The following is a 27,842-nucleotide window of genomic DNA, read 5'->3' as shown; positions in this document are numbered from 1 at the left end:
CATTTTCCACTTGTGTTTATTTGTACCGATACCAAGACTGTTGTTCGACATATAAATAACACAAAATGGTCTTTCAAAAATAATATCTGTGACGTCGACCGATATTAAAAAATTCCCTCTCAGATTAATGACATGAGAGATCATTGATGCCAAAGCGTCTGGCTCAATAAAACTAATGGAATTATGAGACAAATTCACAAACCTCAGATTCCTATTTCCAGCCAGCGAAAGTTTTTGTAAAACTGTTAATGAATTCCATGATAAATCAAGATGTGTCAAGTTTGCGAGGCAGGTCAGATTTGGTATTGCAAGGATAAGATTGTGAGATAAATTTATTCTTGTTATTCCTGGAAAATCACACAAATTTGGGAGGCAAGGCATGTTCGATACTTTTAAAATACGGTTTTGTGATAAGTTTGTTCGTATATTTCTCGGAAAGCATTGTAGATGTTTGTACGTATATTCTAAAACGATATTTTCAGCAAATCTATTCCCTTCCAAATATCCGTCTTTTGAAATATTCAAAGAAAGAAAGTTGGTTTTATAATCCAAAATACTTTTAGCGTGACAAGCACAACATCCGTCTGTTGCAAACCAATTGTCTTTGCACCAATTTGGACAGAACAAAGGTAATCCATCCCATCCCTGTGGAACCCATCTAAATGTTTCGTTTGTAGAAGATTCTCCAGAACAAAGCACGAACCAAGGCAGGGACAGTGTTAGAAATATACAGAGGTATGCTTGGAACATGATGATTTGATTAGTAGACCTCAGAGCTGAATTGTATATTTTATTTTGTAATGTGGTGCTCTGCAAAGCTAAAATGCATTTTTCATTCCCTTTCCGGAATGATACTTCCTTAATTTCTCTGAAACTCTGAATTTTCTTAATTTCAATTCGCCAGGAAATACTTGAATTTAATTAAACATGTACTAATGAGTAGAATTGTTTTCTCTTTTATTAAAAACATAACAATATAAATATTGGACAAAAATTAAATTTTACATCACAGTAAATAATTTTTCAATCATGACCACATCAGAAAAAATGATTCTGTAGATATATATATGATTTAACATATAATTATATGACAATTATCATATTGATCAAATCTATTACAAATTCTATTACTAGTGTCAAAAACAGTATAAAATTTAATGCAATTTTTTTATTAATATGTAGAAGAAAACTATTATTGTATCCAGGTAGCATAAGGGGTCTTGTTTAACACCAACATAGTCCATCAGTCTGGACCCTAAGCTACCACACATAAGGACTGGTTTCTTCAAGTGCTGGATATGCAACTATTAGAATCTAATATATGAGTATTTCAAAAGCAGTTTGCTACATCGCTATATAAATTATTTGTTATTTTACCACATTTTCTGACTGACTTATGAGTAGAATTCTAAGTACAGTATATTTTTTAATATAATATATTTTTAAATATACAATATTTTTTTAATATAATCGTATGTTTTATGATTTTCAAAGCAGTTGAGAATCAAGATTAGATCATGTTAAGATAACCATGACACCTTACCAATAATCCACTGATATAATTGAAAAGTGACTCTTTTTTAATTCACCCTATTTTAGTTTCGCTACTTAAAGGACATTCTAGCTTACCTGCAACCTCTGCCGCCTGTGCTGAGGGCTTACCCAGTGAAGATTAATATTGTTATGCTATTTTATAATCATAATTTTTGACACTATCCATAACGTACAGGAATACTGTACAACAATATAGAAGTGGTGTATATCAGATCTAGATACTTAAAACTCCAAGGAACTTTTATAAAATTCGAAACCATAAAATTTTACCAAAATCACTAACATCGAAACGTACGACGTTTCAACACTTTATACAACCATTCCCCACGATAAATTAAATTCCAGACTTTTTGACATCATAGCTGCTTTTTCAAAAAAAAAAAAAAAAAAAAAAAAAAAATAGAACTCTTAAATTTGCTAACCTTGTCACTGTTTATTTGCAAAATTATTTTGTTAAAAAAAATTCTTATTGTACACACAAGTACTCCAAACTTGATATTAAAGTTGATATTAAAAAGATGCTAGAGTTTCTGATTGACAATATCTATGTAGTTTTTGGAGAGGAAGTCTTCAAATATGTGTCGGAATTCCCATGAGTATTGATTGCGCTCCGTTATTAACAGACCTATTTTGGTATTCATATGAAGCAGAATTTATTCAAATACTTCTACATGAAAAGAAGAAGTCTCTTGCTAAAGATATATCAACGGCTTTTTTTTCAATTAACAATATTCATTTTCATTCCTACGTTGATTTGTTATATTCCTTAGAACTCGATATGAAAGATACCACAGAGTCCGACACATCTGTTTCATATTTAGATATTTTACTAGAAAAAGACCTTAAAGGGTTTTTATCACGTCTCGAAATTTTTTGTTATGACATAGTTTACATGTTATTAAAATCATATATTTAAAAATCTTTGCTAGAAAATTAATATTGTTGATGTTTCAGCGATTCAAAGTTTGAATTTCTCAATATGCATATTTTGATCGCCGAAGCTATGCGCCATTGCTCTGGCGTAATAGGTGTCAATCCTGGTCAAGCAAAGTACTTATTGTGTATACAAAACGGCTCATTCGTTGTGTCTATTAAACCTGTTAGTAAATAAATAAGTGATAATTGGATAATTGACAGTTAGTAAGGTATAATTTGTGGCTTTCGGATGCACAGATGCGCACAAGAAAGGTTTTAGGAAGACTTTTTTTTCCACATTTCCTGGACTTGGTCGAGAAGTGAAAGGGGGGCCTTTTTCTGCAAACGCGAGGGCTTTGTCTCCATTCAGAACAATCGTTTAAGACCGATCACGATTTTTTTCTGTACTATAAAATATTTTAAGGACATGATACCTTTTTAAAACGGAAAACAATACCCAACACGCATTTTTAAAGTCGCATAGAATCTAGTACATGCTAGTAGGAATGTTGTGAACTTCGTAACGGCGTACGGCGCCATCGAACAGTGTTGACGAAATGTCATTTCTAGTACATGATATTCTCTTGAACAGATAGAATATTTATATACAATTTATTAAAAGAATGAAGTTGAATTTAAAATTCTCTTATTTATAAACATTTACGAAGTCCAACTTAAGTTATTTGTTCTATGTAGTCGGAAGTTCCTAGTTATCAACGGTTTCGTCTTCGGTGTCCTCTCCTATTGTCGGCATATTTTCTTGGTTATTGCTCTTTGCTAGACGTTCATACATAAAAGATTGACCGTCTATAACTAAAAGAATATCGTCGATGGCAAAATTTCCACCGACCTTATTGTGTAGTGTATATTATTTAAGGTCAAAATCTATTTGATAGATTTTTCTTACGATAAGCTTTACGAGTTTTAATTGACCATTGACACCTATGACGTTTCAGTGCCACGTGACCCCTATCTAATTAGTGAAGATTTTTACTTCGAGAACTCTATATTACGGGCGTTTTATCGCCTAATTATGACTCTTTTCAAAGTTATTTGATAATTAAACGATAATTGTATGCTTCAAGAATATAATAGTGTTTTATTTAAAAAAAAAATTAGATACGTGATAAAAACCCTTTAATGATAACCTAACAAAAAAACCTTATGAGAAACGTGATGACTTTTCTAATGTCAACTTCCCTTATTTATGTAGCAACACACCATTATAACCTGCATATGGGGTTTATGTCTCCCATTTGATTCGATATGTAAGAGCATGTACTTTCTATAAGGAGGCAAGATTTTGACAAATAAGTTGATGAAACAAGGATATGAACAGTCTCGTTTAAAGTCAACATTTTGCAAATTCTATGGTCGATACGACTTTGTCAGCAAACACAATCTATCGTTAATTCGAATATTGACTTACGGTTTTCATTCAAATTGTTAGGTCATTATTTTCACACTGAATTGCCTACGGACTTTTCCGTTTGTCCGATCATGATAAGGGGCATACGGCAGGCGTGGCCGGTCCACAGAGGATGCTTAGTCCTCCATGGCACCTGATCCAACCTCTGATGTTTTTAGTGGGCCGTATTTGCTGTGCTCCCGATTTGTGCTGTTTCAATGGACTTTTGAGCTTGATTGCTCTTCATATTTCATTCGTACATATTATTTTTCTGAAAAAATGTGCACGGCCTGCAACTCTATAACATAAATTCAACCTAAAAACAAAAAGATATTTTTTTTATTGAAACACTGTAAAAAATTTTAAGACCGGAAATATAATAATGGACTAGGCAGTACGTTTTTCCTCTTATTTAAATGGCCCTTACATGTGTGAATCGTTCATAATCTGTTGCATTCACAGCTGAGGCACCACTCAACTAAGTATTGACAATACATATATATGCATAATTCAATCTAAATGTTTCATTTTACTAGATTAAAGAATGCATTGATCAAGTTGAGTAGTACGTGTTTGATTTATATGGAGCGTCATTATATATAAAATTGTAGCATAACAATATCTTTGAGCATCTGAAATAATTGTATAAATCTTTCGATATATGTAGTCATAAATTGAACTGTCTCATACACTATACATAGTCATGGACTATGGATTATATATTTTCATCAAAGAAAGACTTACTTTATATTCGAATCATTGTATCAGACTAGTGAGTGTAATTGATTGAATGTTGCTTTACGTCCCATTCGAGAATTCGAGAATTTTTACTCATATTGAGAAGGGCTTCAAATTTAGACCTATGCTCGGGCCATTGAGCAGTGAGGGTTCTTAATCATGCCAATGTCTACCGTAAAACGGGGCCTCGGTTTTTAAGGTCTCATTCGAAAGACTCGCAACTTTCACTTCTAGTCCCGGCTGCTTGGCGAAGGAACATTCACTACCTTTGTTTTTTTTTACGTCTTATGTTTTGCCGATATATCATTCAGCATGTATGTTTTAGCCATACATTTTGTTTCTTGGTTTCACAATCTTGGTCACTGGCCACTTTGTAACCACTGTTATTAACTCTTGCCATTTCGTAACCCTTATTACTACAAGTCCTAGTCACTTAATATATTGCAGGCTTATGATTCACAATTGGCACTTATCATCAACTACAATACGGTCCCTATTTGTTCATAACAAAACGCTTTCAAAGGAGTTTCCTACTTACCATACCGCCTGCCTTAAACTGTAAAAAAAAAAAACCCAGAAAATATGTGGCTATTCTGTGGTTAAAGTTAATTAGAAATACGAGATACGAAATTCGCATTCCGTGATTCAATATCTAAATTCACCAATCAGAAGGCGGATTCAAGATTCGATTATTCTCTTAAGCTTAATTTCGCCTATCAAGAAATCGTTGTATATATATTGCAATTAACAGGTCATTTGATCAAATAATAATGCGAGAAAAATGTTAAAATATATCAAAATGAGAATTGAAGCATATTTTGCTTAACAAAACCCAATATTTTCTTTCATTGCGTACATGCAATCAATCTACTTCTACATGGAGATTTAATTTAAGTAATCAATGAAATATATGGAGATAACGAACAGTATTCAAGCTCAAAAGTCCATTATACAATACAAAATAGGAGCAAAGCAAACACGGACCTCCAAACATCAGAGGTGGGATCAGGTGCCATGGAGGAGTGAGCATCCCCTGCCGACCGGTCACACCCGCCGTGTGCTCCTTGTCATGATCGGGAAATAACGGAAAAATCCGTCGACAATTCAGTGTGTAAATAATGGCCTAACAATTAGTATGAAAAACGTCAGTCAGCATTTGACTCAATGATAAATTGTATTTGCTGACAAGGTCATTGTATCGACCATAGAACTTACGAAATGATGTCTTTAAACGAGACAGCTGATATTTTTGTTTCATCAACTTATTTGTCAATAATTTACCTCGTTTTAGAAATTGTACATACGTAGAGCATGCTCTTGCGTATCGAATCAACTGAGAAATATATACCCCGTATGCAGGTGATGAAGGTATATTGCTGCATGTAACTAAAGGAATTATGTGAAAAGTCAACAAATCTCAGGATCGTATTCCCAGTGAGTAAAAATTTTGGAAAAACTGTTTATGAATTCTAATACAAATCCAGACATGTCAGTTTGAAAGTCAGGTCTATTTAACATAACTCTCCGGTAGGAACAAACTTCTTATGTCGTGCAACACGGAGACTATTTAATTTGTCACAGCTAGAAGTACTTGATTTAAATTCTATTATATTGAAACCTTTATCTATTTAGGAATGTTCAAGATTGAATTCGGATCAAGGCAGTAAACATTTCTAATTGAAAAATGCACTAAAATCTTTTTAAAATGCACTCACTTTTTGTACAGTAATATTTCTTTTTTTTTTTCTTGAATGAAAAGCATAAAAAGTATAAAAATTTTGTCATAAGTTGTTAAGTCAAAATAGACACCGACTGTAATGAAAAGAGTGAAGTAACTAATAATTGGTATGAAATATGTCAGTCAGTGATAGGGTATATTTCCTGACAAGGTCATTATAGAATCTACGAAATACTGACTTTAAACGAGATCGTTGAAAACCCTTTAACATCAGTAGGCTGCCTCGGTTTAAAAATTGATCGTTCTCAGAGCATGCTCTTGAGTATCAAAGAAGATGGGAGACAGAACACCATAAGCAGATGAGAGTGAAATATTACTTCATAAAAAGGAAAGTTGACGATGGAAAACATGAAGTCATCTCGTTTGTCATACAATTCAGTTTGTTAGTTGGCCCTTATGTCAGTAAAACATCCAAATATGAAACGGATGTGACAGTCTCTGTGTTGTCTTTTATTTCATGTTCACTGGAATATATCGAGTCGACATATGAATGGAAGTAACTTTTGATAATTGATAAAACGTCGTCGATATGTCTTAATGTTGAGTAGAAGGCCACAGCAAATGCCTTCTTCTGTATGTTGATAACACTATATCTGCTATAATGTGTAACTATAGATCTAGTGTTATTACGTTACTATAGATCATTAACATTAACATTAATTGTGTTATTGCGTCACCATAGGTCCTTAACATTAACATCAATCGTGTTATTGCGTCACCATAGATCGTTAACATTAACAATCAACTAGTGTAATTACGTCTCTATGGGTTGTTAACACTTCCTAACAATCTAAATTGTTATTAGCGTTTCGTTTCCTAACATTACAGTTATGTAACAGCGCATGTTAAGGGTTTTCTTCTTTTGTTACAATGAAACATCATAAAATTTTACTTTTCTTAAGAATGTAAATATTCTTGGGAATCATCAATTGGACTGTCTCACTTATATAACCCTTCACTAGTTGATTTCGTATTCGTTCATCATCTGCATTTTCACAGCTGTGGTACTTCTCACAATTAACTGATCTCGACTATTTGCAAACAATGCGAATATATATAATTCAATATAATTGAAGAATTTCATGTGAGGAAAATATGTTAAAAACAAAAAAGTTACATAAATACCTAAGCAGTGCTAAACCTCGAGACATTATGATAGCAGAGGTATGATATACAATTCTTGTTACTTACACTAGACAAATTTGCAAACACACCACTTGTTATACTTATTTGTGAATTGAACATTTGCCTAATTAGTACTAGTATATCTAATGTGCCTTCTTTTTCAATACATTGGGATTGACAAATGTCTTGGTGTTATGACAAGACTTTTAAATTACCTTCTTGCCCGAAAACCAATTTCCAGACATGCATTACGCACAGTTTTTCCCAGGTATGAAGTTAGTGATTACCGATGGTGGTCCATGAGATTGCAACAGAAGCAGTCTGCCAGTTAAAAAAAATATACAGCGATTGACTATCATATCGCTTATTAGTCATCCAGTGCCTTAGTGTCCATAACCAGTCTACACAACTTCCGGTTGCCCCATTTTGTGGAACAGTCTTCAAATTGTCGTTTGACCCGTACTTAATGCCGTGGCAATCTATAGTAAACGTATTTATGTTTGTTAATTTATTGGCAAGTTTTTTCACTTGAGGAATGAGTAATCTTTTAACTGTTTTAATTTTTTTTTTTTTAAATTTTTCCAAAGGAATCCCCTGCAGACAACATACTGACTGCTTTAGCACTCTTTTCTATGGTCAAACGCCGCATAAAGTGTAATTTTCTCTGAGTTTTTAATTGGTACAAACATAAAGAACACAACCGAAAAGAATTGGAATTTATTCCTCAAAAAAACATGGGCATGATTTATATTTTTTATGAAATAGTTACGCTTCATTTAACATAGTGATTATTTATCAGTTAAGACATTTATATGACTTATTTTTTACTTAAATAACATATTTTTATATCCAATTCATCATAAACAAGTATTGAAAATGAAACATTAATTTTCTTTGGAAATGTAAACGTGTCTTTTTTGGTATTGCACTTAACTGTGCAGCAGATGATACATATCCTTGGAAAGAGGCTAATAATAGTTTGATCTTTCTTATAAGGAATTATAGACAATTCTTTTTTGTCTATGTGATTTAATATATATCAGTGTAGAACTCATCATTTATAAGGAAGTTTCTAAAATAGACAAAGACGTTCATAATGCAATATTTAAGATTATTCGTACTTGTATTCACTTCAGTACATGGACATAAAATTTGTACTATTTCCTCTAACAATTTGAGGAACTTAAGCAAATTAAGAATAAGGAATTTGTACTTTGATAAAATGATATTCACAGTCAAATGATAGAAAATTATTGGTAGTTCCTGTTAATTTTTCTATCGATGTCCTGGTTAAATATATATAACAACTTTCCTTTTTTCTTCCAAACTATTTTCCTTTATGCTGTAAATATTTCGTGCGTATTAATAGTTATGTCTTTCAAAAAATGCATGAAGCAAACCCTACAGTGCCTAGATACTGAACATCTAAAACAAACTCCTCTTAATGATGTTGATATAGCTGAAAATTAAGATCTAAATGCAATCATAGTAAAAGGTCCTAAATACAGGAAGCCTCAATCTTTCAAATGGCGACAGAGCTTTATTTCTATTATGAATTCTTTCGAAGATTTTGCCAAATATGAAAAGGAAGACCTGAACACTTTATCAGAATGCATTAAGTGTTTAAGAAATATATTAATGAATCGTATAAGAAAATTAAAACGCAATATGCAAACCACCTATCCTTCCGTTTTCACTAAAACGAAGGTGATAAAAGAATTAGAGAGACTAATGAACAATATGTTATGGTTCCAGCAGACAAGGCTTGTAACAACATCGTCTTTGTTTGTAAGGCTCATTATTATAACTGTTTTTTTTTTCTTTTTTGAAGAACTTGGCTTTAATTCCACGTCTGGAAACCCTACATATAGTCAAAGTTCATTTTCTTAAGATAAAATTCTTCAAAATCATATTTCAGTGTTTAATACTTTTAAGATTTCTTTTTAAAAAATTGAAATTCAACAAATTTTTCAGAAGTCAATTACATCAAAACGTACTACTTTTCTACACTTTATACAACCATTCCCCCGAATAAAGTAAAAACTAGGCTTTTTGATATCAAAGACAACTGCTTCTTCAATAAAAAAAAAAAAAAGGAACTCGACTATTTTCACATTTTGTGATTGGTCATCAGCAAAATTACTTAAAAATCACTCTGATTCTAAACACAAGTACGCTGAAGTTGATATTAAAATGATGCTTGAGTTCCTCATTTAAAATACTTGCGTAGACTTTGGAGACCAAGTCTTCCAACAAACTGTTGGAATTCCGATGGACTCTAATTGTGCTCCTTTATTAGCCGACCTGTCTTTATATTCCTATGAAGTAGAATTTATTCAAAAGCTTCTACACGAGAAGAAAACACTTGCTGTTGTCATCAACGCGATATTCAGATATATCGACGACTTTTAATCAATTAACAATACTTATCTATATAGCGGAAATGAAAAACAGCAAATAATATTTATATCTATTTATAATATTTATATTTAAACATTTATTGTTTGGCGTTGTTGGTCGTGGCATAATATATAAGCAACAAAGGGTCGCCAAGCAAGGCAGACTCAATATTCAAGCAGAAACACAATACAAAGCAAAGCATCATAAATTATTTTGATGTTCCAGTTTACCACAAACAGTCATTACCTTTAAGCTAATTAATGCTTTTAAATGCAAAAAGTTTTCAACTCGACATTTAGATATATCGACGACGTATTTACCTCTGTTCATCATTTCCATTCTTATGTCAAAACGATATACATGTATCCCGGTGAGCTTGAAATAAAAGATACCACAGAGTCTGACACATCTGTTTCACATTTGGATATTTTATTAGAAAAAGACGTTAATGGTAATCTAACAACAAAGCTTTATGATAAACGTGTTGACTTTAACTTTTCAATCGTCAGCTTCCCTTAATTATGCAGCAATATACACTTATCACCTGCATACGGGATTAACATCACTCAGTTGATTCGATACACCAGAGCATGTTCTACGTATGAACAATTTCTAAAACGAGGTAAGTTATTGACAAACAAGAATATCAACAGTCTCGTTTAAAGTCAGTTCTATGATCGATACAATGACCTTGTCAGCAAATACAATCTTTCATTAAGTCAAATGCTGACTGACGTTTTTCATACTTATTGTTAGGCCATTATTTACACACGGATAGTGTGACCGGTTGGCAGGCACACGTATTGGCAGTGTGACCGGTTGACCGGTTGCTCACTGCTCCATGGCACCTGATCCAACATCTGATGTCTTAGAGGTCCGTGTTTGCTCTGCTCCTATTTTGTAATGTTTAATGAACTTTTGAGCTCGAATGCTGATCGTTATCTCCACATATTTCATTTGAATAAATTCAAATATAGCAACAGCAAGCATAAAAAAGCAGCAGAATTCAAGATTCAAGCATTATTTGTTCCGGGTTGACCGCGAACAATAAAATAAAATGATTTTGTATTTACGTTAAAAAAATATCAAGCCAACGTTCAAAGTTCAAAGTTCAATGTCCTCAAAATATCATATACAGTCACAAACTTGACACATCAGTTGAATTGATGGGCACAAATGCCACATGACCTCAACAAAAGTTTAAGGTCACCCCACACATGGGGAGCCCAATTCAACTGACTCACGACTAACATGTAATGGTAACCACCCATCTTAACAGTGGATGTCAAGAAAAACTGACCCATACCCACCGTTAAAGTATTCAAGACCCCCTGTAGGTTGTTCGAGAATACAGAATTACCTAAAGGATTTAGGTGCACGTTATCATTATCCAAAAAGCAGTGTGGTTTCCTAATGAGATCTGGAAGTTTGATATGAGCCCCTCCTAGATGGACTACCTGACATGTACCGTGGTAGTTGCCCTATTCAATCGTTCACGGACCCTTTCCATAGCAGAAATGTCTAATGAGGGTCTGTATGTAAGACGTGGCAAAATTTGGGACCAAATAAGTCTTGTGTTGGAAAGGAGCTGTGATAGTTTTTTCTCATTGTTTTAATAAGCTTAAACAGAGGTAAATTTTGCTCGTCCAAATCGTTCCCAACAACAGTGAATGAGTAAGAAGTCGGGATGTTCCTCATATTTGGCTAAGAACAATACTATTTTCTTTAAATTAATTACCTTTAAACCTGAATAGCCTTGCCACCAGATATCCATTCCCAACCTTTCCAGTCCTAAGTGAACCTCTCCTGTCCTAAGCAAGGCGGCCTGAAAGGCATGCTTAACTATGATCCAACACACCAAACAGTAGAATGACCTGAAAAGCATAAATTTTACAAACGTAGTTGCTTAATAGGGCAGCGAATATAAGACTTATAAATTTGTGACCTACATCTGCCTGTTTCCCTAATAAAATCTGGGTCACACCCTTGTTGGTGAGCAGTAGTAGCAACCCCGATTCTAAAAGAATGGGCTTTATAGCTACAGCTCTGAAACCCAAGAACATTTGTTGCTTTATGTAAAACCGCTGTGAATTGATATCTGGTTTGAGGACAAGGTCAAAATGGCAGAACAATGGTCCATTGACTGCATGTCTTACAGATAGAACTCTAACAAATACCTAACTGGTCACCGGAGAGTATCAGTTTTTCTATGCAATTATTGGGATGCCTACGGTCAAATACATTTTAGAATTGTCACAATCAAATTTAATGTCCGACCTATGGATAAAGATATCAAAACTATTGCCTTTCGACAGTGTCAACTTTCAACCCCACCCCCACTCCCACAAAAAAACTACATGTATGCCGCTTGAAAGAGACGAGACTCGTACGAATTTGTACATACTGATGATAAGATTTGAATTATCTTACACAATATGGAAGGGGTAATTGAAAGTCATTGATCTTTCTTAACTGATAACCTCTTCGTGCCTTCTAACATCTTACAAATCAAAACAAAAACCTCTTTGTAATATCAACTAGACCTCTGAACTTGCACTCAAAACTTATTCCTGATAATTACAATCTCGCAGCTGATGAGTGAACTTCTTAAGAGATAAATGTGTTATAAACTGTACAACCTGCTCTGGGGGGTGGAGGCCAAATATATGAAAAACTAAATTCATCTCTACTTTTTTGAAATGCAGTTATTCCAGTATCATATGCTAGCTTTATATTTTTTTGATAGGGAGGCATTCAATAGCTTTTCTACTTACAACTGTAAATCATCTGAAGAAAATTGGTTGGAATGTTTTCTGGACTTTCCTTTGCTTCCGGAGCCAATTCCCTGAACCGCCACCACTACTTGCGAGAAATAGAATCGGCAATGCTATTAGTACTCCTAATGATGTGTTTAGCTTTAAAAATACAATTACACTCCATATGCATTAATATCAATTGCCCAACTAGCTTCATTACTCTCTTGGACTTTGAAATTGCCTATTTACTATACTGACTAAAGCAAGATTGTCAATATGAAACAAACCCTTTTACACTTAAGTTCATGACCCCATAAACAAATGGCTAAAACCAAATCTAGAAACGTAATATCTCTAAGAATATCTGTCCTTTGCCATGCTAATGGCCACTGGAAAACACTCATTTACCCTGAAAATATACACCACACCAAAGCTCTGCACTTCCTGCATTGTCTTTATATAATTTTAGTACATCTGAACTTATCCACTCTTTATCTGGAAAATAGGAAATCCAGTTGAACTCCTCTTAGAAACTTAGACCACATATATAAATCCTCTTTCAATTCAGTTGATAACCTTACATAATGGTGAGCTTCTGAGGCACCACTCATTCTTATAAAATTGACGATAGAAGGCCCTACTGGACCTTATTGCTTTTCCAAAAAAAAAAAAAAAATTTAACATCCCTACTAATGATTCTAGTTCTTTCAATAAAACTTATTTCCTTGCCAAAAATTCCTGTATAATTTGTTTTAGAATATCCACTTTTGCCTGAGGGATCCTTATTAGAATATCATTTGTATCAATTTTCTCTTCCTAGAAATGTTAGTACAGAAACAGGGCAAATGGTCTCCTATGCTAATGGAATACCAAGCTCGGCACACAAATTTATAAACTCTGACATTAGTTTTTGACAATTATTTGTTCCTAACCTTCCAGCAAAAATAAAATCATTCAGATAGTGATCCAGTGAATCTTACTCTGTTAACCAATGCAGAAATGTCGAAAAATTCTCCAAAATTTTGCAAGTTATTGAGCACTCCATATGTAAACACTTATCTATGTAAAATTGTAAAATAAAGAATCAATTGAAAGACCCAATTAATCAAAATCACTAGGGTTTACAAGAACTAATCTAAAAGCACTTCTGATGTCTACTTGCAAGGTCCCATTCACAAGATAAGCATTTCAACCACACTGTCAAATATGTTGAGTAATGGACAGAACATAAATCTGGATCTATGAGGTGATTTATGGTTTTGAACTTTGGATATGAAAGGTGAATGACTATACACCACCTCCATCAGACTTTGGTACTATTCTTACAGGTGAAATAATGAGATTAGCTAATAGAATATCCAGAAAAGGGCCAATAATTCTACCCATCTCTACCTTTTTCCTAACTTTATCCAACAATTTCACAAGATGATCAGTGACTGGTGTAAATTTTTTTTTACATGGAATGCATCCTTGGACCATTGTTATGTAATTTAAATCCCTCAATAAAATCCTTGTTTTAATTCAAGTGCTGCGGTTTTCTTTGGTTATGCTTCAAGACTTTTAATTAACCTGTCAACATTAATTGGTGTTTTTACCAAATCCCATAAGTCTGGTGGAATACGAGTAATGATAGTTAGTGCTGGGCAACTTATGCATTGGAAGCTTTGCTCTGGAGACTTGAGCCTATGGTGCTCGAGGACGAAACTGGTAACTGATGTTGAGGTAGGAATTTTGGTATTTACCTGACCATACTTATACCCGTAATGACCTGATTGAGTTTGATCTCGAAGGTATGAAGATGCCCGAGGGAACTGTGAAACTTAATGGTTACCTCGACATATGATGCAAACATGGTTATAAGATCATATTGGGCGCACACAAACCCCTTTATAATTGTAATCAAAACATGTGTATGATGACAGACAGGGGACTGTGAACGGGGTTTGAAATGCATTTGTTGGGCACACGTAAAATTCAGTCTATACGATAGTCACCGGACCGGTTTTTACAGGTAAAATTTGGTTTGGGTCGGTAAAAAAATTCAGGATTCAGGACCGATTGTCCGATGAAAAAAAATAAGGCCTAAAAATCTTAATTTATATGTACATATGATGGTCTTATTATCCACAAATATCCTTTATTCAATCCATTCATGCAGTAATGCAAGATTAACTTTAATCTATAACAACCCTGTCATGATCGTTTATTTCTAATTCGAATTTCCTTTATCATGGAATATAGATCTATTGATAGCTCATAAGGTTGGGGAAAATTATTTTCATTATTAAACAAGAGTAACCATTATGAGTTGCTTCAGGAAAGAAAAAAATGCATTTTAAAGTGCATTTTAATTTTTTAAAAATCTTTGACACTGTGTATTTCGTTTTTATGTGTCAAATAGCCAGAAAAAGAGAAAATTGTATGCAGTTGTATACTACCTTTTAAAATAAGTTTGTACATTTCAATAAAATCAGTTTTTTCATAATCTCAACTATTTAAGGTCTAACAGTAAGAATACCCCCCCCCCCTACACACACACACACTCTTTTAAATCTCTGTATCATAATGATATATGAATTTACAGAAAAAAGGTCGGTCTTGTAGGCAAATGCTTAGTCCGGTAATATATATATATATTTACCACACCGTATGTCCTGTAAACATTTTATTACTTTCGAATACTATGGTAAATAAGCCACAATTCATTGTCTACATTTCCCCATGGAATTGTTGGATTGAGGCTACGACAAAGACAGAATTGCTCGTCATATTTTTTGAGACCCAAACCACCAACCCTCGATGCACCCAGCCTAACATTATGCATGTATTTGAGATAATGCTTGCACTGGATCAAGGTGAAATGCTGAGTAGATGCTGCTATATATGATAAAAGCATCCATCCATTTCTCAATGCTATCAATTTTGACAGATGGTTTAGTAGTTTCCCTTGCGACAAGTTTCCCCTTTTCATTAATGTAGATAGATTTTTATGAGGGAACTGCATTAGTATTGTGAAGCAGCAAAGCAATGTCTACATAAGCATTATTTTTTATTTAATATTTTGTGATACATTAACTGCCAACTGATGTGTAATACTTTGTAGCATTTGAGGTGTATCTTGTAATTCACCTTTGTCATTCTGAATATCAGAGGTACATGGAGGTGTTGTTGCAGAAGATTGCACACATGCAACTGTCGTTGTAGGGGGTTGAAAACCAACCGTCTCGCTATTTTTGTTGGGGTGTTCGAGGACTTGGACAACCTCAAACTCTTTTCCGACTTCTGCTGGCGCGTCTTTCGATACTTTGATCTTGGCTTGGTTGCTTGCCTTGTTTGCAACGGTATGTCCTTAGTCTTCTTCAATTTAACCCGTGCCATTATGATATTGCAAACAAAATAACAAAACCAATAGCATAAATTACTATTTAAAATTACACTAAAACCTTTTACAAAATGTCAAAGTATACAAGCCGCGTTTATTTGATTCTTTTTTTTTTTACAGGTTTCAATCTTACGAAAATCACCGATTAAATACAGCTAAACTAAACCATCGTTGTAAAGAAACATCACTAATATATCTAAAATATGTGTAAAGATATTCTTTTAAACAATATTTCAAATAAATAAATAATATCATTATTTTTTGAAAATTTCAAGAGCTTAAATTTATGCTACCTTTCTGTAAATCAAAGTACTGATAAAACTGAAAAGCGGTCAGCATGCTTTCTTCTACGATTTACAAAAAAGCTAACTGCTTAAAAAGGGTGTGTATACCGAACCCGATTTAGTACGCCAAACTCGAGCAAACATTTTCTCAGAAGATAAAGGCATCACGTTGACATTAAAAAGATGCTCGAGTTTCTGATTGACAATATCTATGTGGTTTTTGGAGACCACGTCTTCCAACAATCTATTGGAATTCCCATGGGTACCAATTGCGCCCCGTTATTAGCAGACATATTTTTGTATTTATATGAGGCAGAATTTGTTCAAAATCTTTTACGAGAAAAGAAGAAAACACTTGCTATGGCTTGCTACTCGACATTTAGATATATCGACGACGTATTGTCAATTAACAATGGTTATTTCCATTCTTATGTGGACACGATATATCCTGGTGGACTTAAAATAAAAGATACCACAGAGTCTGACATATCTGTTTCATATTTGGATGTTTTATTAGAAAAAGACGTTAATGGTAATCTAATAACAAAGCTTTATGATAAACGTGATGATTTTAGCTTTTCAATCGTCAGCTTCCCTAACCTATATACCCTTATATATACCCTTATCACCTGCATACGGAGTTTATATCTCTCAGTTGATTTGATACGCCAGAGCATGCTCTACGTACGAACAATTTCTAAAACGCGGTAAGTTACTGACAAACAAGTTGATGAAACAAGAATATCACCAGTCTCGTTTAAAGTCATCATTTCGTAAGTTCTTTGGTCGATACCATGACCAAGTCAGCAAATACAATCTATCATTAAGTCAAATGCTGACTGACTTTTTTCATACTAATTGTTAGGCCATTATTTACACACTGAATTGTCGACGGATTTTTCCGTTATTTCCCGATCATGACAAGGAGCACACGGCGGATGTGAGCGGTCGACAGGGCCCCTGTGTTTATGCCCTATTCACAGATTTTAATTAATTAATTAGATTTTGCGAGATCGATCACTGTTCTTCACTTTTTTCATTCGGAAGAATCAATACAAATATAAAATGTTCCTTAAAACATACATTTGCTTTATTTAGATTAACGATACACACATTTACCTCTTCGATATCATTGGAAAAGATTTTTTTTAATTTAAGGCATTTTGATGCTAGTAATTGAAGGATTCTTAATTATTTAAGCTCATTCTGTAAGAATCAGAAAAGATATTTTATTTCAATGAGATGCAAGGATATGAATAGTCTTGTTTAAAATCTACATTTCGCAAATTCTATGGTCGATACAATGACTGTTAGCAAATACAATCTATCGTTAAGTCGAATGATGAATGTTGTTTTTGATACAAATTTCTGGCTAATATTGTCACACTGAATTGTATATGGATTTTTTAGTTTGTTTGTCATGACAAGGAGCACATGATGCTTGTGACCGGTCGACAGGGGATGCTTACTCCTCCATGGCACCTCATTCCACCTCTGATGTTTAAAGGGGTCCTTTTTCTGTTCTGCTCCCAATTTGTATTGTTTAAATGGACTTTTAAGCTTGGTAACTGTTCGTTAACTTCATATTCATCTTAATCTTTCTTTATCCGTTTCATATTTGGATATTTTACTGATTATAAACGTTATGACCAACTAACGACTAGACTCTATGACTGTTTGCAAATACATTTATTTTTCCATTTATTGTAAGGTTTTCCATTCTGTAATTTTAGAATCTTAATAACTTTAACAAATTTACCAAAATTCATGAAGGTCATTACTTTTATAAATACGGAATATAATGCAATAGTTGCCTTGAAGCCCAGAAAAAAATATGTAATTGTTCGGAAGAGTAAGATATATTTTATATGTTTTGACAAATAAAGTTACAGTTCTGACAAGTTTGTTCTTCGTTCCGTCGAACAAGATGTTTGTGAGGACAAATGCTTTGATTGGACAACTTAGCGAGTTACAAATTTGTTTGAACAGATTTGATGTTCTTCTTTATACAAAATTTATCTTTCCTCCGATAAAGGAGAGCATCCAGAAAAATAAAGATGGTACATGTATAAAGTACATGGATTAAATTCACTTTAGGGACAACATATGGATATCTGCATGATTATTTTTTAATGACTCCATTCCTTTGCGGTTTCTGGGTTTCATGAAGTTTTACTTACAGTAAAGGTTGAAATTGCTCGCATCTCCACTTTTCTTGTTCTTTGGGTTTTAACGAAAATGTACCAATATTATCTAAAACATCACACAATTCCTCCTATTCAAATTGAAAGATACTTTTGCTATATGTCCTAAAATAACATGTATGTACACAGTTGGCTTAAAAATACATGCACTCAAACGCAACTTGATAAACCAGTAGAGAGACAGTTAAAAAAAAAACCCTCTCTCTCTCTCTCTCTCTCTCTCTCTCTCTCTCTCTCTCTCTGGAATATATAAGGGTATAAGGGGAATATTTTTCCCAAAAAGTCCTCTTAAAACAATGATACATTTGTCAAATCAAATTGGAAACATTTTCACACAGTGTCTATAAATATTGTCAATTATCATAAAAAAACAAATCATTTTATTCGAAAGACTTAATGAGATTGATTGATTGTATGTTGCTTTACGTCCCATTCGAGAATTTTTCACTCATATAGAGACGTCATCATATACCGGTGAAGGGCTTCAAATTTTGACCTTTACTAGGCACTCAGGGCCACTGAACAGTGAGGGATCTTTATCGTTCCAACGCCTGCCGTGACACGGGACCTCGGTTTTTAATGTCTCATCCGAAGGACCCGTAACTTTCACTTCAAAGTGCCGAGCGCATGGCGAAGGAACAGTTGCTACCCATTTTTTATCGACTAAGGTTAGTCGCGGCCGAGATTCGAACTCACGACCTCCCGATCACGGAGCAAGCGCTGTACCGACTGAGTTACCGCGAACGGTTGATTCCTAAATAAATTCCATAATAAACATCATGAATAAACAGGATTTTGTTCAAAGCAATGCAATCTAGGCTGTACAAAGTACACTGACTCTGATTTTTCTTCATCCAACAGCGTTGATACTGACGTTAAACTGACGTTTAATTGAAGTTTTAATTTTCACTTTCTTAAATATTTATTTTTTACACATTTATGTTATAAAATGAAATCTAATTATACAGTGTCAAGTAAATGTAATAATCTTAAATGAATTAAGTATCTCTTTAAAAATAAGGTTTCTTTAAGTGTATCCTGCGTTATACGTTCTGCTTACAGATCCATTGTGTATTTAATGAATAATTTAACGAATTTCTAGTAAATAATTTCAAATATAACTCGTAAGTTAAGCAGAAAAAACAAAGCCTGCCAAATTAAAAATGTATGCTTATATTTTGTGGTTTCTAACACGAAAAAAGAGGGTCTTCAGGTGCCAGATAATCATAAAACTGACACACCTAGAACTGATGCTTAATACTTTTTGCACGCTTGATAAACGCTCCGCCTTCTCATTTAAATAATAAATGACCTACATAGCTGTAATGGTGAAGCCGGGATTTCACAATGAAGACTTCAATTTCATTTAATCGATATAATGTATATATTGAAAGTCTCTCTCAAAAAAAATCTTTTATGAGTAGCTGTACAGACTTTGCTTGAAGACATTACCTATAATATAGCAATGTTTTGATTTGAAACGTAAAATTCTGTATTTCAAAAGGGGCGAGAAGACAGTGTTATGAAGATTCATTCTTTAAGTTTACGGAACCGACGGGTAGAGTCAGAATTATCTCACGACACATATGGTGGCTTAAAGAGCCCGTGCTGGGCAACATCCATAATCACAACCATTTGAAATAAAAAAATTACCAAAATCAATAGCATAAAAACACACGACTTTTCAACACTTGATACTACCATTCCCCATGATAAAATTAAAGTCCAGGCTTTTTAATACCATCTCTGTCATTGTTCATTTGCATAATTATTTTGTTAAAACATTCTGATTGTACACACAAGTACTTTGAAGTTGATATTAAAAAGATGCTTGAGTTTCTGATTGACAATATCTATGTAGTTTTTTAGAGACCAGGTCTTCCAACAATCTTTCGGAATTCCCATGGGTACCAATTGCGCCCCGTTATTAGAAGAACCTATTCTTTATTCATATGAAGCAGAATTTGTTCAAAAACTTCTAAAAAAGAAGAAAACAATTGCCGCGGCCTTCAACTCGATATTTAGATATATCGACTACGTATTGTCAATTAATAATAATTAGTTCCATTCATATGTCGATTCGATATATATCCCAGTGAACTTAAAATAAAAAACAACTCAGGGTCTGACACATCTGTTTCATATTTGGATATTTCAATGGGAAAGACGCTAATGGTTATTTAACAACAAAACTCTATGATAAACGTGATGATTTCAACATTTCTATCATCAACTTCCCTCACTTATGCAGCAGTATACCCTTATCACCTGCATATGGGATTTATGTCTCTCAGTTGGTTCGATACGCAAGGACATGCTCTACGTACGAAGAATTTCTAAAACAAGGCAAGTTTTTGACAAACAAGTTGATGAAATAAGGATATAAATATCGTTTAAAGTCATAATTTCGCAAGTTCTATGGTCGATATACTGGCCTTATCAGCAAATAGAATCTATCATTAAGTCAAATGCTGACCGATGTTTTTCATACTAATTGTTAGGGCATTATTTACACACTGAATTGTCGACGGATTTTTCTTCCGTTTTTCTCGATCATAATAGGAAGTACACGGCGGGTTTGTGACCTGTCGACAGTTGATGCTCACTCCGTGTTTGCTGTGCTCTCGTTTTGTATGGTTTAAATGACTCTGGGCTTTAATACTGTTCGTTATCGCCATATTTCAATCATACCCTATCATATTATACTTGCAAATTGAATGATAAAATATTTCTACATTTTATTACTTAATATAAGGAAATACTCGTACATAACATATGTAAACATTATTGATTTAAGCTCTTGGAGACGAAACTGGAATATAACAAATAAATATATATAGCTCCAAATTAATCTTTAGTACTTCTATGAAAACATAATACTTAATTTATTATGAAATATTTAAACTGATTGGCTATGATATAATTTCTTTTGTACTTAGGCACATCTCGATTTTAACTCATTACTTTATCAATCCACAGAACAAAGTGATATATTAATGACTTAGAGAATCAATTAAAATATGTTAGGGAATAACGAATTAACGTAGGTCGCGGGTTTGCAGGCCATATAAAAGTGTCCGAAAACATACCATGAAAATTAGTTATATGAGTCCTCTACCTTCGTTTTTTATTCTCTGAAAATTTTATAAAATTCGTCTGCATCGTTTTTGTGTAATTTAATCCCAAACACGCCATTGTTGTTGTGACCTTTTCGGCGTTATTCTATTGAATTATATAAGAAAAACGTCGTTTTCGGTTCGTTTTGAGGCAAGATTTTGTTTCAAAAAATATCAATAACTTTTAAATGGTGCAGACGAAATTTTTTCCCCTTTGGTATTTTAACAAAGAATTGATTTGAAATAAATCAATGTGAAAAAATTAATATGTCTTCGAGTTAGTTTTCGCGTAATTTAAATGTGGATAATTGCTTTTATATCGCAAAATGTAACATTTTTAAGAACGACATCATAAAATATCGCGACGTCATGCTTGACGTCGTGAATATCTATCCGGTTTTCAGTGCAGAAAAATAAGATTAAATAATTTTTATAAAAAAGAAATTCACTTCTATCTGCTTTCAAGTGACCCGTGAATCGTATCATAATAATTCAGTATCAATGAAATGATTACTAGACATGTTTCTCTTCAGATTAGGGTTTTTGTACGTCTTATATTAGTGAAAATTCTCGCAAGGGACGTAAAACAACAATCAAATGAATCAATCCTTTACTTTCTTTCTACCAATTTACTTTCTTTATGTGTTGTTTTCTTACCATTTCTTTTCTGATTGTTTTGTTTTGCTTTTTTTTCGTAGATTAGACGTATCCTTACATTTGGCTACATGTATTTTTCTTTTCCAGCTTGCTGGAGAAAAACGATATCCTCTAATTCAAGTAATTCAAGTATATGAAATGTTTTTATTTAGACCATTCAGCGAGGCGCTCAAATCAACGAATTTCTGCCAAATATCGCCCCGGCTAAATACAATATATTTTCAGTATTATATATTTAAACAAAATATTTATTTTTACATACCACATTTAGAACATTTATTCTACTTGTTGGACATGGAAAGCAAAGTAGCAAATAAAATCTGTAGGTAACACTATTGCTGTTGCTTAGGGGACGATCATTTCATTGGGGGGGGGGGGGCTTACAGATTTTGGAAATAATAATCTGTCAGCGACTGGGCAAGAAAAATGAATAAACTGTCCATGGCTAGTTCTAGCCCCCCCCCCCTCCAGGGGAGTTTTCAACTTTGATGTTTTCCTTTTTTTGTTGTTGCTTGTCAGACTTTTTTCACTGAAGAAGAAATAGATAATCTGTCCTTGTTTTTTTTTTAAAGTAAATAATCTGTCCTTCACCGACATGAAAATAAACAATCTGTCTCGGTAAAATTTGCCACCCCCTCTCCTTCAGAATCAAATCCTAACAGGAGGTCAGTGTCGCTAACAAATTGTCTTATGTTTCATCGTACCTTAGCAGTATTTAATTCATGATAAACTTGTAGATCTATATATTTTAAAAATATCCTTTTTAAAAATAAAGTTAATGTTTTGATGTAACAGGTGTATTTTCGATTTTTTTTAAATAATGGCTTCTTTATTAATAAATCAAACTGTTAATTCAAATACGATCAAATGAAAAAAAGTCAGTTGAACCTTGTGTCCATATCGTTTCGCGATACCAAGTGAAAACAAACCAATCGAAATTTCTCGGGCCTTTCCGACAAGCCGAAAAACAACCACTTGTTTTTACAAGCTTGCAGGAAAGGCCCGAGAAGATTCGATTGATAACAAATATAATTAACGTTTTATAATACTTCCAGTGTCGATCATTCGAATCGTAATAAGCCCTCTTCACTAAATTACCAATTCCAACAAAAGTTATATCCAAGTATTGTATCGACTATACAAATCGTAAAAAGCCTTCATTATTTGTGATAAGTTGTTGCTTAAATAATATAACACTAAACTACCAATTCCAAGAAAAGTTATAGCTAAATAATGATATACTGAAGAATTTGATAAAACAAAAATCATCGCAGATTTCTTTTTCATTGTGACGTCATAATCAAATGTGCACAAGAAAGTCGCCCAAATCATAAATTGCGTACCCAATTTTAACGACGTCAGCAAACCCGCGACCTACGTTAAGGAGAAAAGAAATGAACAAATTTGTCGGGAAAAATTTCTTATAGTAAAAACTTTTTTAAAGTTAATGTTTTTCAATAGTGTTTTCAGGCAAGAAAAAAAGATAATTAGATAGCCGTTAAAACTAATTTAACCTCCGTCAGCTTTTTTCTATCTACTTCAATTTAAATAATGAATATTCTTGTACACTGTAACAATTGCAACTTAATCATCAATCTCTATAAACATCAATATCAAGGATTTTAGGTCTTGATCAAGATTTATAGCAGACAGGAGTCTTAGAAGAATACCATTTTTTGTAATATTTATCTACTAATAATTATCTACTTATATTCATCCATTAAAATTTATCCATAAATATTCCGTGAACTTTTTCTTTTTACTGCAGTATAAGACAAAGAATTAGGGAAAGTGGAAGATATCAAATACAACTATCATTTTTTGTAATGACTTTGTTTCGAAAAAAGACATTCATCAAAAGTACTCAAAAAGAATCACTACAATTTGCACCCATTCAATATAAATGGCAGTTTGGCCATTAAAACTTGATTGAATGCAAAGAAGAGTTCATTATGAATTGATTGATAATTTTAAAACCAGTGTCAAAAAATTGATTGCTCTTATTTACGACTCTTTTCAAAAAAAGGGGTTGAAAATTTTATCCATTGAAATCAGGCTTTAAAAATCGCTAGATTTTCAAAAACACATGGAAATGCCTAAATGAACCTTAAATCTTTCCGTATGTTTAACTTACGGAAAATTCAATATAAAAGATTGCTAGAAGACCTTATTTTATTTGTAATTTCATTTAAAATTGGTAATTAAATGACCAATTTTGCAGTTTTTGTCTATAAACCTTTGCCCCATGAAACAAAAAAAGTTTTGGTAGGAATTTGTGAAATAACAATTCATACAACCCATAAGAAGGAATATTTCACCGGGGGGAAAGATGTTTTGAAAATATTTTCAGATTTCCGTTGATTTCTATAGTGAAAAACGCTATTTTTACCGAAATTAAAGAGTAATCTTTCTCTGTTTTCCAAAATAAGTAATGTTTTATGAAAATTCACATAGATATTTATATAAATATGAAAAATAATTTTAATATGTTATTCATATGTTAATTTTTGAAATTTGACTTGGATGTAGGCGGCAAAACAATACCATCGTTCGCAGTTCTTCCAATGTGTTAATGTTTCACGCCAAACTAAGCTAACTTCACATCTAATATTTTTGGTTATACCATCCTGGCAATTAATGATAACTGAGAAACTTTTCCGATATCTTAGAAAAAATTTTCTTTTCTCCTGAAGCAAAATCCACTACATTGCCAAAACGCATGATTGCCCTGAAGGTTTTCCAGGGAACTTCTGCCGTATTCATCATATCGTAGTTTATGACCACTAATTCCTTCCTAGAGTCAGATAAATAACTGTTCCAGATACACTTCCAGTCATTCTGTGTCTGTAATGAGTCCTCATCGAAGTAATGGTCAGACAGGAATACGATGTAGTATCTAGAGACTGATATCTGTCATGCCGTCTCTTCCGATCTAATACAGCCCGGAGGTAAGTCACGTAACGGGATGAATGCACTTAATTCATTTCTTCTTAAGAACGGTTCGAGTCTCTTTATGACACGAATTTAAATCTTTGATCTTTTCATCATATGAAATGTAAACAACACAATCTTCGTCCAGCGCTTTCTTGGACTTCGTAAATATTCGTCTGGACCTTAGAATGACCCTCAATTCAAACTTATAAATGTGAACAAAAATAATGAGGATAAATGCAATCACAAATGCTGAAGAACCCGACAACAGAAGAACGTACTTGCTTTCTTTACCAGTGTTTCTGCAGTCAAGATAAGAAAGACACATTGTCATTAGATTTTTAACACCTCCTTTTAAACAATAAAACGAATGTGACGTACAGTTGTCAGCTTGTTTTGTACGAATCCATTCATACATCCAAAGATGTGAGCAGGTGCAATTTATAACGAAATTCCCACGTTGAAGAAAAACACAAGGATCCAGGAAAGAAAGTTCACGAGGAATTCCGTGCAATTGTTGGGATCTTGGTATAGAAAATACTTGAAGATGAGTAAGGTTTTCCAGGGCTTCAATTTCAAAAGTAGGTATAAACGCTAAGTCAAGAACTGTGACAAGTTCTATGTAATGTTCTTTTCCTATTTCCTCAATTAGATTTCCTCTCATATAGAATTCAATTTCGTCACTCTCAAGGAGGATATGAGGAAAACGTTTTAATCCAGCTCCTGTGCAATTCATTTGAAGAGTCAGTGTCATTTCTTGCTTTGCTAATCTCCTTATTCGTGGTTTTTCGATACAAGAACATCCTGGATGACATACAGGCTGTGAAGTGTAATTGCAAATCAAGTCTGTTATTTGTCCATTCTCTATGATACTTGGAATCGTTTTTCCTTGGAAAGTATCTGGTGATTTACAGGTTATATTGAAGTAGTCTCTTTTCATAATCTCAATATATGATTTAAAATACATAACAGGTTTTGCAATTCTACAATCGCATATAAGAGGGTTAAATCTAAAATCAAACCCAAAGTGGTAAAGTTTTCCCAAATCAAAGATATTCGAAAACCCCAATTTGCTTACATTTGGAATTTCTTCGAATTGATTGTGTGAGAAATCTACGTGACCTGGACCATATGTTTTTGTCAAGTTTATTTTCCACTTTAATTTATTTGTACCCATACTCAGACTATTATTTGATAAATCTAATACACAAAATGGTCTTTCAAAAATAATGTCTGTGACGTCGGCAGATGTAAGAAAGTTCCCGTTCAAATTAAGAAAATGAAAGGCCATGAATGCTAGAACCCCGTAATCAATATAACTAATGGCGTTATGAGACAATCAAAAAATCTTAGATTCCTATTTCCAGTTATTGAAAACTTTTTTAAAACTGTTAATGAATTCCAAGACAAATCCAGACGTGTCAAATTTGGGAGGCAGGTTAGATAAGGTATTTCCAGAATAAGATTGTGAGACAAATTGATCCTTGTTATTCCTGGAAATTCACAGATATTCTTAGGAAAGGCTTGCATATACATGTAGGAGTACTCCAAAGCTATATTTTCAGCAGATTTATTCCCCTCTAGATATCCTGTTCTTTGATATGTTCAAGTGAGAAAAATTGTTGTTGTAATCAAGAATACTTTTTGAATGACAAGCACAGCAATTTTCTTTCGATGTCCCGGCAATTTCGGGGTCATTGCACTCATTTGACAGTACAGTGGTAACCCATCCCAGCCCTGTGGAACCCATCTAAATGTCCCGTTGGAGGATGATTTCCCGGCATAGAACAGCATCAATAAAAGAGACAAATTTCCAAGGTAAAATGCACGTGCTTGTGATGTCATGTTGATTTCGTTTCTTAGTAGAAGTTGGTCTGTGTATCCAATGATATCTGTAATACTTCCTAGTATCATGAAAAGTGCTTCCTTGTTCGTTCCAAAACAGACAAATGTTGTTCTGATTAGTCACAAAGTACCCGACTTTTATTAGATTTTCAACTGAAACATTATCACTATTCGTGTATTCTGTAATTGTGGCAATAAAACTTCTCAAATTTGTATCAAACCTTGTCGCTTACAAAAGTTTCAAATGTCCATGAATAAAAAAAGAATGCATGATTACTTATAGACATCCGAGATAGATATTAAATTTCCTTAAGTTTACCTCTTATCCTCTTATCCATATCACGTACAACTTCATACAGTAATTCAACCTCCGTTCAAAATTGGCATGATTGCACGTAAGCAATTATTTTCACTTTATTATCTTGCCCAAGCTTTGAATCATTTTATTTCAATTGAGATACATTATATCTTTATTTGTTGTTTCTATCTTTTTTTTTAAATGAATATATATCTTTATATCTTTAAAAAGAAAATAATTCCCCATTTGCACTTTTTGAGGAGTTGTCTCCTTAAATGTGTAGCAAACTTTTTTTGATATATTTATATGGGTTTTTAAAGTTTTTTTTATCTCCATTGTTTTAATAAAGGATTTATCTAAGTACCGAATCATAAAGTCATTTATTTCGTATGTACCCAAACAACTTTTGATACTGAGTGCTTATTTCTGACTTTTAAAAAATATATTTGTTTAGACTTCCTCCTATGAAGCAATATACCCCTGCAACTGCA

At 33.2% G+C, this 27,842-nt stretch overlaps 1 pseudogene; it reads right to left on the bottom strand.

The window, feature by feature from the left end:
- Positions 1-24,911: 24,911 nt before the first annotated feature.
- On the bottom strand, positions 24,912-27,053 carry LOC133184050 (uncharacterized; annotated as a pseudogene).
- Between the last annotated feature and the right edge of the window lie 789 nt (positions 27,054-27,842).

The sequence above is a fragment of the Saccostrea echinata genome, unplaced genomic scaffold (assembly GCF_033153115.1).
Source record: "Saccostrea echinata isolate AGI-Se365-2 ecotype Australia unplaced genomic scaffold, CSIRO_AGI_Sech_v1 ptg000009l, whole genome shotgun sequence".
Lineage (NCBI taxonomy): Eukaryota > Metazoa > Mollusca > Bivalvia > Ostreida > Ostreidae > Saccostrea > Saccostrea echinata.
This window is presented reverse-complemented; position numbering and strand designations above follow the sequence as displayed.